Raw genomic sequence first — 18,082 nt, 5'->3', positions numbered from 1 at the left:
ACCTCCTTCGAGGTTCCAAGCGAGCTGAGGGAAACTAAAATGTAATGTGAAAACACGACAGACTACTGATTGGTCAGAGAGAATATTCACTATTCACTGCATCATCATTGCTGCGCCAGACAGAGACCAGCAACAGAAAGTTTTATATTTTACAGTTTTCATCACTAAATCCACTTCTGAGAAGTTTTGAGGTGAGAAATCAGCTGTGTAGAATACGAATATTGACAGTTTTACGAGAAGTGATGGCGGAACAAAAATGTGCTTGAATATTTTCAGAGTTGAAGAGTAATGGTTGAGGAGCCATTATGTCGCGGCAGTTGTGTGTGGCGTCGCTATGACGACGTCGCTATGACGACAAGCTACGTACTGTCTCTGGGTACTACCTGCAACGGAAAACAGAGCGGGGCCGAGTAGAGTCGAGTCTATCGATTTGCAGCATAGATCGTCAGAACACCGGCAACAGTTCAAGGTTTAGTCCTAAAACACGATGCAACTCTGTTTGGGCCTGGAAATCCACAATCACAACCTGTAAGTTTGCTTTATTGGTTGTAAACTATATTTAAAATAACCACAGCAATGTAACTTCAGACTGTTGAAGTGCGGAGTTGTTGTAAACGTTGGCTAACACAGCTAAAGTTATAACTATAATGCTAATATTACACCTGATGTGAAAGCTACTGAACAAACGTTCAAATTGTTTGGACAATTTTTATGTAAAATTGAGTTGAAATATGGTGATTTTTTTAGTAGTTTATGGTAAGATGTGGAACAATGATGCTGCGAACTTGAGAGTAACTTCTACCATCTGCTAGGTTACGGTCTCAGTCTGAAACGGCTTTAATTTGGATCACACTACCTTGTTTCTTACGACCCGCCCTTCTCTGCTTCTGATTGGCTAGTAGTCCTTACCAGGGAACTGCGCATGTGCAACTCCCAACAAAGATTTTGTACAAGTAAGATGCATCTCTGTAGCTCAAGAGCGGAGCGTAACACACACAGGGTGAAAAGAGGAGCTGCAGCAATGTGCAGTATGACAAAAATATGGTGTTTTTTTGAAAATTACACCATGTAAACCAGCTCTGGTACAACCCCTAAATAAGATTTTGAAACTGAAAATGAGCATAATACCACCTCTTTAACGACGCAGCCTATCAATCGACTCAAACAGCCGAACCCAACATCTGCAGCCTGTGTTCAATGCTGCTTTAACGTTACCTGGCCTGTGCTTGTAAAATATCCACCGCGACTTGTAACGTCATTTCAAGTTTTTCACCGAGTGAAGTCTGCGCGAGTGGACACACGCACCGACCCCGTCCATCCAGATGTTTCAATGTAGTTTTGTAGACGTCGTCCCAACCCTACTGAACAGACTGTTTCTGCTGCTCCCTGATAAAAGATACCTGAAGATACCTGCTCAAGCTTATTACTTCAATGTATTCCCTGTAAATCTGATGTTCATATATAGATTTTACTCATAAATAGGCGTTAGGCTGCTGTATGAATGAGCACTTTGGAGATATAAAGTAATTATAACTATATATATGGATGGTCTGGTAGTTTACTCAGGAAAGATTGTGAAAATGGACGGATTTAGTCGGAGTAGTGGCTTCATTGAATATTATATTGAATATTGACAACATATTTCTATGGTTTTTCCATAGTTTGAAATTTGGTTGTGGCTCCATGGGGCTTTATAGAACCATGATAGAGAAAGATCAAGAGGAGAATTTGTGTATTATACTTTGTCAAATAAAGCGTGTTTGAGAACGGGGCTGTTTTTTAATCGCCCACTAGAGGGCTTCAGCGCCGCAATAACCAGCCTAGCTCAAATGAACAAAAAAAAGATTAGTTCATTTTAATGAACGAGATTTGAAGATTCGAGTCTTTCAAAAGAGTGACTTTTCCCATCACTACTCAAAAACCAGCCCCCCCCCTTTAGATGCGAAATTAACGTCAAAATAAAGGACTCATAATATTAACAGAGGAAATTAATTAAATAAAGCTCTGACGTGGTTACCTTACACTTTCCTGAGCAGAGAATACAAATCCAAGAATATAATAATAAATGATCATAAATGTGGATATCTGTTATACAGTAGCTTATTAACAGAGGTGTGATGATAATTAGCAGGAAAGATATAGGCCCTGGTGTAATGGATTAAAAATCCCTAACTGAGTAAAGTTGAAGTTGTTTCAAGAATGATAAAAGAAAAGTGGAACACTGTCTAACATTTGTTATATGTCAAGAATTTTATTCAGAAATATTCAGCTGTTTTGGGGCTGAGTCGGGTTTTTTTCTCATAAATGACATCCCCAGCGTTGGAAAAGTTTGGTCACATGGAACTTTTGTTGCTGGCAAAGATAAGTATTTTTTTGCCATCATAGGCCTACAGGTGCGGATACACTACAGCACTTTTTGAAGCACAGTTTGGAGCAGTGTTTTGAAACGTCTGTGCTTCGGGATCTCGAAACAGCGTCGACACGTCAGTATCGAGCGTCCCATCCACAATAATCTGTGGTTTGTTTCTTGCAATCACTTACTTACCTTGTCTCCCTGTGTCCAGGGTCACTGCCTGCCTGGAGGATCTGCCATCTGTCAAGTTCAGCTCGCTGCCCGCCTGGAAATTCCCTCGCCGGTCTCCATTCCCTGGTCCGCCCTCTGCTCAGCTCTCACTCCTTGTTCAATAAACTTTAAAATTTCTGAAATTAACCTTCCTTGAGTCGGCTTTTGAGTCCATTCACCGAGTCTGCCGTAACAATAATATACATAGGCTACATATACAAAGAGACCTGTTGTGAAAAAATACTTAAATTAAAATAAACTATCAAAGCTGAATCTTTCTCTGATCTGTGTGTGTGCAGGCTTGAACCAGGCAGTGGGCAAAACACTGTTTTGTAGAAGAACCAACTGACTACAGGCTGTTCATCGTGGTCTTTCTCCTTCATTTCTTTGTTCACTAAATTGCATAAAATAAGAGATGCTGATACCCAAGTTATGGAATAAGATGCGCAGAATATATCATGGGAACTATTATTACACTGTTAGAAATTACCAGCATTTCACAATAATTAAAAGTATTATTTTACAGTAACTTGTTGTAAATGAGTTTCCCTATAATATCCCGATGAATACCTGTAAAAACTACAGTATCCTTGGATTTTACAGCATTTAACTCTTATTTTACAGTAAAATCTTGCAATCTAAAACCTGCTGTTATATCACAACAAGGTCTGTAATATCACAGCAACACAGTGAAAAAATTAAGGATTTCACAGCATTAAACAGTATTATTACATTGTGCCCTTGGAAGTCACATGACAATAACTGAACTGTTTTGAACTGAAGGCTCTGTCGTGTCCCTCTTCTATTCCGGGCTGAATGGAGAAGTTGAGCAGCATGCATGTTTGCAGCACTTACACCCATGTTATTTTAATATGATAATAATATTTACTTTCAAATAAATGTTTATCGCATGACTCAGTTCACATTTTGTTAGCAAGTGCCCGGAATTGTTGAAAGTTCTCTCACAGCATTTGCTAATAGTAGTAATGTTAGTAATGAGGAGAGTTTCGCTACAGTTTTTCATGTCACTATCCCCGTTTAGACAAATCTGGTGTTTGTAAAGTTTATAAAACCAATGATGGGACAAACATTACTATTTATGTTTGCACATTTCTGTAATTAGTCAAGGTTATCATAGATTAGCATTGCTAACTGTTAGCTGTTTAACTTTAATAACTTAGTGATTCAAACGGTGATTCACCGTCAAAAAAAGATAGTGATTCAAACAACACAAAATCACTCTCCAGAACTTTCTCATTCACGGTTCCATGCTGGTGGAATTATCTTTCCACCCTCATCCGGAATGCACAATCCAGGTCCATGAAAAAATATTTTTCCAGCGGATATCCTAGTTACAACATGACTGAGCTAACTGGAGTAAGTTAGTCTCATGTCGTGTTCGACAACGGGAGGGTTTTAACACTAGAGTTCCCACTTGTCCTGATATGAATGAATAATAATTGTAAAAGTTGTAAATGCACTTTACATTGAGTGAGCAATCTCAAAGTGCTACAGTAAAAAAACACTATAGATATACCACTATACACATCATTTTTGACATACGGCTAAAATTAAATGAAAATCAATGATCATAATCTGCATTCAAACTGAAATTCTTATTGTTGGTTGCCTTTGTATAATTTCTCCTTTTTCTTTTCTTTTCTTTCCAGGTCAACAAAGGGCGAGGCTAACCATCCTGTTCAGTGTCAGGCTAAGAGTGAGGAGAAATAGATTAGGTAGGTGACTAGTTAACATGCATCCACAATGTTCAACTGTAAATTCGTTGGCTGTGAGCATGTGTCTGAGAATGTGTGTAACTATGTTCAGCACACAAAACTGCATAGCAATGCCCCCAATTATCACTACCAGTGCCTGACTGCTCACGGAGGTACAGAAAACACACGGGACTGCAAATTCATATGTATAGGCAGCATAGGTCCTACCTGCAGGCTGCTGGGCCTATACTGCCTGACACATCAGCTCTTACACCCTTGAAATGTCTGCTTGAGGCTTGTGCATTTAAGTGTGACACTTTGGCCTCTCTTATTAAACATTTGAAGACGCACATAAGGGGAGGAATGGTAACTAGATGTCCATTTAGAGGTTGTGATTGCACGTTCACACACGTGATGACTTTTGCTTCACATATTTCCAGAAAACATAGATGTGCATCATGTGCAGTATTCAGAGGCTGCCGAGGAACATGCAGCACCTGAAAATAGTCCCCGTTGAATTCTACGGGGACTATTTTCACGTGCTGCGTAATATCACTGCGCCCATGGTACGTTTGCAACGTTCCTTGATTATTACGCCAGAATGAGAGTATAGTTCCATGTCACATCAGCCTAGAAAATTGCCATGTTTCATTTTCCGATAGTTTTATTGCATGTTCTAACTTGAGAAGAGACAACTTTTAAATAGGAAAAATTCCGGAAATCTTAGTCATTTTGAGGGTGAGATGCTAATGGTCTAATCCGATCCAATGATCTATGCTAGACTGGAGCTATACGTGGTATTGCTTAATTCCCCAAATGGTGGAATATCCCTTTAATTAGTTTGATAAAATACACCTGTGTTTACAAAACTATTACACTGTAACATAACGTCTGTGGGATGGGTCTATTTAAACAGTCACAACAGGGAATCAAACTGCTGACCCTTCAATCATGAGACGACTTGCTCCAACTTCTGAGCTATAACCGTCCCCAATAGTATTGTTACCCTATGATGCCCACTCCTAGGTGTGTCAGGTGGGGCCCAGCAGATTGGCCAGAGGGGGAGATCGAGGCAACGTTGGAAGAGGGATCTGCTGAACATCTACTCAGGCATGCCATCTACTCTCTTTTTGGGTAATTTTGTTTAGACTTTAGTAATTGGTCAAGATCTGAACACTGTGTGTGTTGGGCGGCTACAAGACCAAATTGTTACTTGGGTACTAACAATACATTTGTATGTCTATATACACAGAGGAATTATGAGTGGGGCAGGGAGAGCAGAACCAATGATGGAAAAGACATACGTCATCCTGCGGAAATACCTTAACAAAGTGCCTGCTGCAGCGATGTCTGAGATCAAACAGGAATGGCCATTTCTCTTCTCTCAGAAATGCCTATTCTCACACTTTGGCCTCCTGACGGACGTCGATGTCCTTCAGAAGCTACAGGAGGCAATTAGTCGACGAGGACAGACCATCCTGGATTACTGTGCAACACTGGACAACCCCAAGATCCGTGATGTTCTGGCCTGCTATGATCCAGACTCTGACAAGGCTGCCTGCATCCTGCTGCTCCTAATGTTGTACTTCAAAGAGCCGAAAGAGAGTTTGATGCTTGAAGTTGATGTAAGATTTTTTTATTCAAATATTTAAAATGCAAAATGTGTGATTACATTATCAACATTTACCTTGCATGATTTACTACCTCTGACCAATGAACAATATTTATCCTTTATCCTAAATCCATGCTATTGTGTGTTAACTATACTACAGCCATGTGCCACTGCTGTGGACGTCAATACTGCAGAACTCCCCAGCACCCCCTGCTTGATCATTCAAGGTAATGTTACTTTGATCTAGTATCGACATTTATCGACAACTCATTATTTTCTTTTCATTCTAGAAATCTACATGACCACAATAAATAATAATAATTATGATTATAATAAGAATTACATTTGTATAGCCCTTTGTGTCTTAAGCAGATCGCAAAGTGCTCATAACACATAATGTTGTATCTGTTCATATCAGGTGACATGATGAAGCCCTCGGGATGGCTTATATCCATCGAGGGACATGTCGTGATGGGCCCACACCCTATCTTTTTACACGGAGTAGCTGCTTTCTTCAGCAGCTATTACGTCTTCAACCTTGAGTATCCTGCCTCTGGATCTTGAATTCATTCAAAGGTATTTTATAAAGATCACATTTAATCTTGTAATTCACATTATAGTACAGGCTTCTTGAGGTCTAAAATGCTGACAAACGAGGTACCTGAGGCTAGCCTGGTAAGACCATCCTGATCTTGCAAACTCATTCAATTTCGCTCTGCAGATCAGTCTGGTTTTCTACACGTTATGCTGACAAATACCTGCTGGTCCAGTCACAGTTATTTATTTTGTTTTGGGGCAGGCTATGTGATGATGATTTCAAAACGTCTATTGTGAAATGCGAATGTATTGAATGAAGTAGATGAAATTTTCTTTAAAAGCAGAACAAAATGCTCTCAGGCCCTTAATTGAAAAGGATGTGTTTGTCATACTTGCAACAGGTTTTGGTTTTAATTTACCAACTGGCCAATTGCGTGAAGATGCATTTTAGTGGCGGCGCACGTTGATATGGCCTCTCATAGTAGAAAATCAACCACTTTGCCTCAGGCAAACCTAACCTGAGGCACCTTGGCTAAATTATGGTGAGAGTACGATCTAACAAGTTTGGATTATAAATCTATTAGGGTTTGATGTGGGGAAAAAGCACAGCAAAAAGCGCACCTTGATAAATGCTGTCTGCAATACATACTGTAAGTCTATTTAAAACTGAAACTATCTTTGCTTATTAACAGGTGCTTCCTGGGCATCAATCCTGAAAGAGGCTCAAAGACCACGAAGCGGACAACAATGAACCCTCATGTGAGCACCCTTTTGAGGAAACTTATTGACTTTGAGTGGGCATCATAGTTTTTGTTTTTTGCAGCGGTAGTTGTCAGGCTCAGTTTTGAGTAGCCCTGTTCTTTTTGTAATTTAATAAGATTTTTACACAATGCTGTTGCGTGTGGACTCATTATAATGTTTGAGACTGAGAGGAGCGCCTCACCCCTTTAAGACATTCCTTCATCGCTCTCTCCCTTGCTCTCTTATTTTGCCATGAAGGCCTCATTCCCATCCTGTCCATTACTGTTATTGTGACACAGCTAGTTGAATAGTTGAATTGTGAAAAGTTTGCACAATTTCTCTGCATTTTCTGCATTTTAAGATGGCTTTTATGACTAGAAAGTTGAATTTCTTGAACTCTTGAAGTTCTTGGCATCTGCTGCACATTGAAAAATATTTATTTGTTAATAAATATGCCATTGGGCTAACATTGAATTTACCTCAGAGTTGTTTGTTGGGGAGGGGGTTAATTGTACAATGATTGTAAATTCACAGTAAATGGAAGCTTCATCTGCATTACTTTTACAGTACGTTACTGGACAATTTTAGCATGACTTCCACAGTATACATTGTAAATTCACAGTAAATTATTGTCAACTTGTACATTACTTTCACAGTACACACTGTAAAAGTACAGGGCCTTGTTGTAATGATGTACAGCAAAAGATTGTAATTCCCCAGTAATGTACTGTAATATCACAGTAATTCCTTTGTCATTGAAGCTGTGAAGTTACAGTATACAGTTGTGCTTTTACAACAATGCATTGTAATATCACAGATATAAAATTACAGTAAATTGCTGTGAGTATATTTCACAGTATATTGCTGTAATCCTTACTGTGAAAATCATGCAAAATTTATCCAATTATTTATTGTAAATTCACAACGAAAAATTTTGCAGTGTACTATATGACAACATAAACAACAGTTTAGTTCAGAGGATGCTCCGTTTGATATTACAGCCTAATAATTTGCTGTCAGCAGCTGTTTTGCACAGTTTTGAGGCAATTATAGCAGCTGAATCGATGCGATGCGTTGGTTGATCTGCTCTTTTCACATGATCTTTATCCGCATGAACGCATAAATCATCCACCCGCACCCGCGTTTTACCGCACCTCCACCGGTCAGTGAAGCTTTCCAGGTGATTTATTTGTTGTGTTGTATTGATGTAGGCCTGTCAGTGTTTTCTTTGAGTATTGACTGTAATGATTAGAGAGGCTGCTGTCAGTCAGCAAAGTCACAGCAAATAGGCTACAGAAACAGAAACAAAACCAACTGCAGTAATAAACTTGGCAGGACAGACAGTTTCTCTTTGACTCTTTGACCGTAGAGTTTCTGCAGCGGAAAAAATTCCTCTGCAGAAACGTTTAGTTTGCGTGTGAGACCTTTTGGATGTGTAGAAGAACACAGAACAGTAATTAACATCTTGACCGATCCTGTCGGCGTGTCGGGACATTTAATCATGAAGTTATGCAGCGGTGTTTCTTCTCTTATGCGTTGAAGACAGCGGTCAACCCAGCCCCCGCTTTGTTTTGCTATAGACTGTATTTTCTAGGCATTACGGTAAAATTGTGTCGCAGCATTATTTTAAAACTAAAGGGAGCTTCTGGTGAACAAAATGTAACCTTATATTCAATCAGTGTGGCAGAAATGATAGAGTAAATTAAATAGGCTAAATAAATAAATGATTAAGACTACACCAGTCTTCAGAATCTAAACTATTTATGGTATTTTCACTCACTTCAGAATGATGTTTAAAAAACTGTTTTCACTGACTTGTTTCACTTGTCAGAGTTTTTCGTCACCGACTGACGTAATAACGTTTCCCCTAAAAGTAAGTCCAAAAGCTCAAAAAGTGTCTCTACCTATAGTCTGGTCTCTACTTGTGGGGACTCGTCAACGCCTGTTAATGCAGAGGGAGGAGCAGAGGAGCAGAGGGAGGAGCAGAGGAGCAGAGGGAGGAGCAGAGGAGCAGAGGAGCAGAGGGAGGAGCAACACTGGCTGTGTTCGAGGCTCATGAGAACAGGAAGCGGACCTGAAAGTTGTTGTTCAGTCTGTTCGGACATTTTGTGACGACAGAGCGAGAGGAAAAAACATAAGTCTGAAGCAGGGTGAGTGTTAATCCAACTTTTTATTATGTTACTGTCAAAGTCTCTGAGTCAGTTTTCACTCTGTGGCCTGGAAAGAAATGATAGAATGAACAGTTTGATTCATCTGTGGACACAAAGATGTAATTTGCTGAATAATAGGCTGCACATTGAAGGTACAGTAACCCAGCGAGCAGGGGCCTGTAGCCCACTAGGAAGGGAGTTCAACCTACTCAGAGGACGGTGGGTAAGATGTTGGTTAGTTAACCCGGTCTTAACTTAATTGGAGTTGGTGCGCGTCGGGGCGTGTTCGGCCGTGCTGGCAGAGCGTTTTCGCCAGAGAGAAAGAAATTTCCAAGATTAGGCACAAAGTTATAGCCTATTAGACTTCGCAATCGGATTTAGCAGTGAGAATGTACTATCACTATATAATCATTCACCTTAGAGACTTTGCCGTGGATTGGAAGTGTTCAGAAGAAAACACCAGAGTAATTTTTTGCGACTTTAATTTCAGTTTTGTTCTTGTAAATTTGACACTTTCATCTAGGATTGTTTTTCTCAGTTTATTAACTCCCACCCTGGCTCCGTATTTTTTGGACATGTAGCCTGAAATAGTCCATCTAAATGTGTGAAAACACTTTTCAACAATTCAATTATAGCCCACAGATGGGCTGTATCTCAGAAACTGGCCTGTTCATTAATTAAACTTCCTGTCTACAATCACCGAGCATCTAATGCAGCTCGAGGCTCATGAGAACAGGAAGGAATCTCAAAGTGAGTTCTGACTCTATTTTAAGTCAGAGGAGACGGAGGGAAACTAAAGCCTGAGGCAGGGTGAGCGTTAATTCAACATTTTATTCTTTTACTGCTAAAGTGGTCAGAAATGAGAGAAGTAGGTAGCAAACTGGTTAAAACTGTTTTTTAAACTGATCATATGTTTGTTGTTCTTCAGTAAAAGTATGCCTACTTATTTTCAGCTGCTGCTTTTATTCTTTCAGATCACTTGAAGTCTGTTTCCTTCATATGCAGCTTTGCTGCTTCTTGACACCACAATGAGTAAAAGATTAATAATCAGAGCGCCATCTAACATTCCCTTTAAAGGCCAGGTGTGCCTGCACCTGGTGCATTGCTATTTAAATGACTGGCACGGTATAAAAACCAAAATAAAAGATAAAGTTGGATGCAGCAGAGAGGTTTCACTGCAGTAATGTGAGGCGTCAGTGCAGCACTGTGGGCAGGCTGCCACCGTCTGATTTTTGTTGTGCCTATAGTAGAGTTATTATGGTAAGGACAGGCTGTGAGTGAAGTGGAGGTCCTGAAACGTGTTTTCTGTGATGTTCTTAGCGTTTAAGATGAACACTAAGAAATATAACAATAGTACATTTATTATAAAAAAAAGTGATTCTTTCTATTTTATTAACAGAACAAATACTAATATAGAATAACATAATGTTAAATAATAATAATAGTAATTATTTCTACTTCCTGGTGAGTTCTTCTGTTATAGACATAAATTTAGAAACATTTTACTGAACCAAATAGGAAAAGTCACTCTGTAAAATGTGTACAAAATGTGGGGACATACCTTTACTGACGGGGACTCGTGGAGTGTTCACACAGATCAGTTTTAAAACACGATCTGTTTATTAGCTCTCTTAGCTTGAACAGACTGGTTCTGGACTTTGAAATGTGTTTTTGGTTAAAAAAAAAAAGAAAGTCTCTTAGTGTTTCAATCATGTAAATAAACGTACTTAGTTTCCAGCTAAAGATCTTTTCCTGCAGTGTTTTACAGAGTTACAGAGTTACAGGGAACAGAACGCAGCTCCTTCATCTTCCACTGGATCAATGTAATTTAGATAATGCATTTGATTCTAGTTTCCAGTAGGATGGCTTCCCAGATTTACGCCAGCTAAGAATGACCTTGTTTGGAATTGCAAAGGGATGAATATTGTGGATCAAGAGAAAATCGCTGATATCCTGCCGCCCCGGCCGGGCTTCAATAAACAATGCTGTTTAAAACATCCTGAGATCTTCTGCAAAAAGCGTTTACTTGATCACAGGAATTTCGGTAACAGCTTTCTGCTGCCTCAGTACAGCAATGCGCCTGACCAGACCCCATTTCAAGACCAACACTCCCACCCCATGTACTGCATGTTGTTTGTCTGAACACTGAAGCTGTTTGTTTGTCTGAACACTGAAGCTGTTGTGTTGCAGTGAGCTGTCTACATGGACTCAGCAGGGCTCTGGTTAGTTTTCCACATGTTGGTTGTTCAGTCACCTGATGTGTGATTAGTAAATGAGCCTGAAACGGTAACAGTTGGTCTGCTGCTGTTGCAGGATAGTTTCTAGTTGTTTGTGAGAATTTCTTCATCCTTGTTAAGTTTTTAAGGGTTGATTACTTGATCAACCCGAGACGCTGCAGTTGGTGACGAGCCAGGAGCCGCAGCCAGACACGCCCACAAACACACACAGATAAGACATGACAGACCAAACTGACAGAGACAGCAGGGAAAGGAAAACAGAAAACATATGGCAAAAAACTGATCATGACAATGAAGAGCTTTAAAAGTAATCAATAAAACTTTAAAGTCTATTCCATCGGCGTCGCCAGGTCATTTTTAAAGCCACAGAGGTTTTGACTGTAGCCCAAAACATCAAAAATAGTTTCCATATTTATATGCAATATTCTTTGACGAAGCTTGTCTCGCAGGTCTTCATAGAACGGAGGCTACTCACTGTAATTTATTTATTAAGTATTAAGTTTCGTTTTTTTCTACCTCTGATGAAGAGCAGTGTGCTCCTCATCCATACAGTCCCAGACGGGCTCTGTGTCTGTCAGACGGTCTAAATGGGGTAACCTACTACCATGTCAGCAGAGCAATAAGGCAGGGTAATGCACAGCAGAGGGGCAGGTAGCTGTTAAAATATTATGACTTAATTCACATCAGATCGCGATTTTATTCGTGTAATATTACACTTATGTCAGAGAGCACAGATATGTGGGAGAGATTTAGAAAGTGCAGAAAGCTTTGAACATGAGCAGAAAACCTGCTCAAACCAGTTGAAACCATGAATGTTTTCTGGGCTGGGCCCCCAGTGTTTCAAGAGCCTGGTACTAAAACATACTGGGAGCCAGTGTAATAAAGCTAAACCAGGGGTGATGGGATCGTATTTCTTTGTTCTGGTTAAAAGCCTGGCAGCTGAGTTCTGGACAGACGATTAATAGATTTTTGTGTTAAACAAGTAAAAAGGCTGTTGCAGTAATCCAGGCGTGATGAGATGAAGGCGTGTAAGATGGTCTCAGTGTCCTTGAACATGAATGAACATTGATCGTATTTTTGATGTGTGTAAACTGGTAAAAAACATGATTGCACAAGCTTTGTGGTGTGCTGCTCAATTACTGTAAAACCAGACACCAAGATTTTTAGCAACAGGTTTAATGTGATTCACCAGGGAACCAGCAGATGGCAGTATCTGCTGGGACCAAATGACCAGGATCTCTGTTTAGTCGGAGTTCAGCTGGAGGAAATTATTTGACATCCAATTTTTGACATCACAGAGACAGTCCGTAAGTGAACTTACATTTTAGGGTCTGAGGATCTGACCAGCAGGTACATCTGTTTAACATTGCAGCTGGTAAGTGGCAGCTTTAATTACTTTACTCTTCTGGGTACTTATATCAAGTGTTGGGGGCGTAATCAGATTACTTTTGTCTGTAACGCAGTAATGTAACACGTTACTGTTGATAACTTCAGTAATCACATTACAGTTACTAATAAAATCATTGCGTTACTTGCGAACTGGTTCTAGAACTATCCGCTTAACGGGAGGAGAGAAAAATAAATCTAACGTCCCTTTCTGTTTGTGTAACACTTTCCCGACCTAACTTTAGCCTTCAGCGCCAGTTCCTGCGGATGCAGAAATGGCAGAGCTGCCAAAGGCGTCTTTCGAGGGGTGGAGGTATTACTTCACATTGTTTTGTGAAAGGACAGGGATACCCTCTAGTGCGCCTGTGGCGAGGATCTTTAGCCTGGGCAGTCATGTGCTGACTCCGAGGATGAACAGGCTGTCTGACAATTTGAGAAACTCTAAAACTACGGGGGATCCAGGGTGAGCTTAGCTCCCCTTCATAGGACAACAGCTCCCCGTGATTTGTGATATTTTGGGGGGTCTCTTGATTTATTGCCATTAATCTCTATATTTCTCTGTAATCGTGGATCATGCAGAACGTCAGACTTCATCCAATTGGTAGCCCTTAAGGTCGGCGGGGTCTTTGGTTTTTCGCCATTTTCTTTCAGCCACTCTGAGATCAGTACGGAGCCCACGGATGGTATCAGTTTGCCACGGGTGGGACTGGTTTGGGCGAGCAGGATTGGTGGATAGAGGACACAGGCTATCCAGGCACGAGCTTAGTGTAGAGACAGGTTGTGGAGGTTGGGCTTTTCCTGTAGGCATACCGTGAACTGAATGAAATAGTGGTCAGACACATGTAGAGGTGACTGTTAGGCACTCTGTGGCACAGTTTAGGACAAGAACGAGGTCAAGCACCTTGCTAGCTTTGTGGGTCGGGCGGGCTGAGAACCCGTGTTAGATCAAAGGACTGAATCAGAGACGGGAAGTCTGCTGAGTTTGAATTGTCTAAGTGAGTGTTCATGTCACCGAGGACGAGTAGTTGACAGTCATGCTCTGGGACTGAAGACAGCAGTGTGTCTAGCTCCTCCACAAAGTTACCCATTTGTCCTGGTGGACGGTATATGACAATCACAGAGACCTTTACCGGAGCGGACACAAAGACAGCATGGTATTCGAAGGAGGCATATTGATTCGGGGGTAGCAGCTGTGTGAATTTCCATTTGTTGGAAATTAAGAACCCAGTCCCACCCCCCCTCCCAGACGGCCGGGGGTGTGGGTGAAAGAGTAATTGGTGGACAGCGCAGCGTGGGTAGCAGAGTTTTCTGGTTTGATCCAGGTCTCAGTGAGCGCCAGTAGCCCGAGAGATAATTGTGTCCTAGCATAAGCAGTGATGAAGTCAGCTTTGTTGACTGCAGTTCCACGACCCAACAGACACGTAGACAGATGTGGGTGGTGCCTGTTTTAAAGGCTTGAGGAGTGCCTGGTTTCTGTGCCTGATGGCATGATACCTCTTGCGTGACAACCTTGTCTAATACCACGGTGAATATTAAATCTTTCTGAAGTACCATGCATTAGTTTTACAGAGCTTGAACAACCGTGATACAGCGTCTAAATAGCATTGAGAAAATCAACATTGTATTTCCAGTCAACTTTTGAATCATGTATCGTTATTTATCTGACGTGGAGTTGACCTGAGAACAGTTTGTCACTCAGCCTGTAAGTGAAACAGTCTTGATGTTTAGTCTGAGTTACACTCGGCCCAAACACAGCTTGCAGTCAGCTTTGGCCGCGGTACTGTATGCTCAAGTTAACTCCAACAGCTGTATCTACCGTCGCTCATGTCTCATCTCACTCACCCGTGTAGCAAACACACACAGAAGTTAGAAAGCAGGGGTGCAGAAACTAAAATCAGCTTATATACGATGTAGCATGGTCTGTGCTCACTACTGATGTGTGAGTAGGTTGTATGTTTGCACAACACAAACCCAGAATAATGCACATGTAAATATCTGCGACGTTGTTCTTTCTCTGCAAATAGTTGTATTATTTTTCTCTATTTTTAATAATCTTATATAACTTCAATTGTCTGTCCCATATTTATATTTTTCTACATTTATTTATGTCTGTACTCACTACTGGTGTGTGTGAAGGTTGAACAGAGATTACAGTATGCAAATAAAATGAGAGAATCATATTACTCTAGACATAAAATTTAAAGCTGGACAACATATTATTAATATCTGAGGACTCATTATTTAAATCCATCAAAATTTAGAGGAGAAAACTTAACAACTCAGACACACAGAGATGAACTGATTTAAAACTGAACTGTTTTTATTTAATGTAAAATCTTATATTTGGAAAATAATTCTAAAAGTCTCAACAACAAAAGAAGACATATTAAAATAGCTCAGCTTCAGTCACTAATGTTAAAGTCCACAGTTAAAGACAGGTGAAGCTGGCGTCCTTTGATTATGAAGTAATGCATTTCTTTATTAAATATCTGACAGTGAGCTGTCTACATGGACTCAGCAGGGCTTTGGTTAGTTCAGTTAGCTGCTGATGTGTGATTTGTAAATGATCCTGTAACACTTGGTCTGTCGCTGCTTGTGAGAATGTCTTCATCCTTGTTTGGTTTTTAATTTGTGTTATAACTTATGATTACTGGAAGAATGACTGAGGAAGCACTCAGATCTGTTATTTGAGTGGTGTGTGGGCTTAATGCATGTTTTTACAGAAACATAAATATGCAGAAGCAAATAACACTCTGCTTTCTGTTTTATAGGAACTTTAACTTTCCAGGAGGAGGTTGAGTAAGAAAAAAGGATTTCTGCTTGATTTTTGAAAGAGCTGAATGCTCGAGAGATTTCGTTGAGGATTGACAGACCGACTGCTGATGAAAGATGATGGAGGAAGACGACAGTCTGTCTATGAAGAGTGACCAGTCCAATGATAATCCTCCAGACTTCAGTAAAGAACCTCGACCCCCAGACACAAAGTAAGAGACTGACTCATTTATTTTTATAGAGAGAGATGGAGGGAGAGAGGGAGAGGGAGATGGATATCGTGATAACATTTTGGCCGTATCGTCCAGCCCTAGATTCACCTGATATAAATGAAAACATCTTGGTGTTTGCAGATTTCCGAACAGACCGAGAGCAGAATCTCCAGTATCCAGCTGTCTGTCTACGAAGAGTGACCAGTCCAATGATAATCCTCCAGACTTCAGTAAAGAACCTCGACCCCCAGACACAAAGTAAGAGACTGACTCATTTATTTTTATAGAGAGAGATGGAGGGAGAGAGAGAGAGAGGGAGAGAGGGAGAGAGAGAGAGAGAGAGAGAGAGCAAAAATCAGCCTTTAAACTCAAAAGAAATAACGATTTGAGACTTATCGTGATAATTATCAATATCAAAAGATATGAAACTTTTTATCATGATAACATTTTGGCCGTATCGTCCAGCCCTAGATTCACCTGATATAAATGAAAACATCTTGGTGTTTGCAGATTTCCGAACAGACCGAGAGCAGAGTCTGCAGGATCCAGCTGTCTGTCTACGAAGAGTGACCAGTCCAATGATAATCCTCCAGACTTCAGTAAAGAACCTCGACCCTCAGACACAACGTAAGAGACTGATACTGACTCATTTATTTTTTTAGAGAGAGAGAGGATAGTGAGAGGGATAGAGAGAGAGAGAGAGATGGATAGATTTTGATTTTTCAAGCATCTTTATTTAACAAAAGATTACTTGCATAAAAACAATATATTTTGTTACAATTTTTTTTTCTTTTTATAAAAATAATGCAAAGTGAAGTTCATTTTTCATTTTCATCTTTCTGTGACGCCATATTCCTTCAAAAAAACTTAAAGAGTCCATTACTTTATAAAAACGAAAATCAATTACAATCCTCGATTTGATCATAGCTGCAAACACCCTTTCAACATTATATTCACTTTTTTGCTCAATTTTATCTCTTCTACTAATGTAAATGGCCATTTTGGCTTTACCCAAAATAAAATTCAACAAATGACACTCATACTTTTGCCTTTGAACATATTTAAAACCTAAAATGAAAGTTTGCACAGAAAACTTCTCATTAACACAATTAAAAAGATTCTGCAAACTATCAAATAAAGGCTTTAGTCTTGAACAATACAAAAAGGTATGAAAAACAGTTTCTCTCTGGAAACAAAAAGGACATTCTTTGCCAACATCTGGATTTAAAACAGAAATAAAAGCATTAACAGCAATAATGCCATGCAAAATTCGCCATTGTAAATCTCCATCTCTTTTAGCTAACGGTGGCTGGTACAATACTCTCCACTCGGGTCAACTCTTTCATGTAGACCCTTTTTGTTAAAAGATTTTACACAAGCTTTATAAAACATTTTTCCACGACTTTCATACAAATCCATATCTGTAAACTTTTCAGATTCTAGAAAAATTCCTGCATATTCACCTAAATTTGGTGTAAGAAACAGAATTGGAAACGGATCCGACTCGTTAGGGATAACTTCTCCTTCACAGTAATTTTGAAGCATCTTTTTTTCTTCCGATGTAAAGGCAGAGTTCAGTTTCTGTAACACTTGTGCCACAATTCGAATGGATTTAACTCCCAATAAAACAGCTACATCTTGAACTTTATCAAAACTTGGGCCAGCCACTTTAATTAAACACCCAAGTGTTGTAATCTTAGATTTAATAAAATCTTCCGACATTGTCCCACATGCTCCTAAAATGTCCAAACGTGATTCATAAAACAGAGGTTCTTTCAACAGCCAAGACAATGATGACATAGAATCAGTTCTTTTAACTTGAAAGAGGTCCCAAACTTAAGAAAAGATTCTTGTAAAACTCCGGCAATCTGGATGTGTTGATTTTTCCGGGATTAAAGAAGAACAACGACTTGTCCAAACATAGTCCTTCAGCAGTCTTTAGGATCGTCCTGGCCACTGGCCTCCAGCTTAGGTTCTCCGGACCAGTGAGAAAGCGTTGAATAAATTGTAGCCGAAAAGCTGCGGTCCTACTCTGCAAATGTACAAGTCCTTGTCTTCCTTCTTCTTTTGGTAGATATAACACATTATGAGGTATCCAATGCATTTTTTCCCCCAAAAAATCTATTAAAAGGGACTGAATCTTAGCAAGTATCAATG

The 18,082-nt window shown here is 39.9% G+C and overlaps 1 pseudogene; it reads left to right on the top strand.

Annotated features, from left to right (window-relative positions):
* The first annotated feature begins 5,510 nt into the window (after window positions 1–5,510).
* Window positions 5,511–7,642, top strand: LOC119885411 (annotated as a pseudogene).
* Window positions 7,643–18,082: the final 10,440 nt, after the last annotated feature.

This window comes from Micropterus salmoides, unplaced genomic scaffold (genome assembly GCF_014851395.1).
Source record: "Micropterus salmoides isolate LMB-PRFRI ecotype aquatic unplaced genomic scaffold, ASM1485139v1 Ms_hic_scaffold_4, whole genome shotgun sequence".
In the NCBI taxonomy this organism is placed as follows: domain Eukaryota; kingdom Metazoa; phylum Chordata; class Actinopteri; order Centrarchiformes; family Centrarchidae; genus Micropterus; species Micropterus salmoides.
Note: the sequence above shows the minus strand (reverse complement) of the source record. Positions and strands in the feature narration are given on the sequence as shown.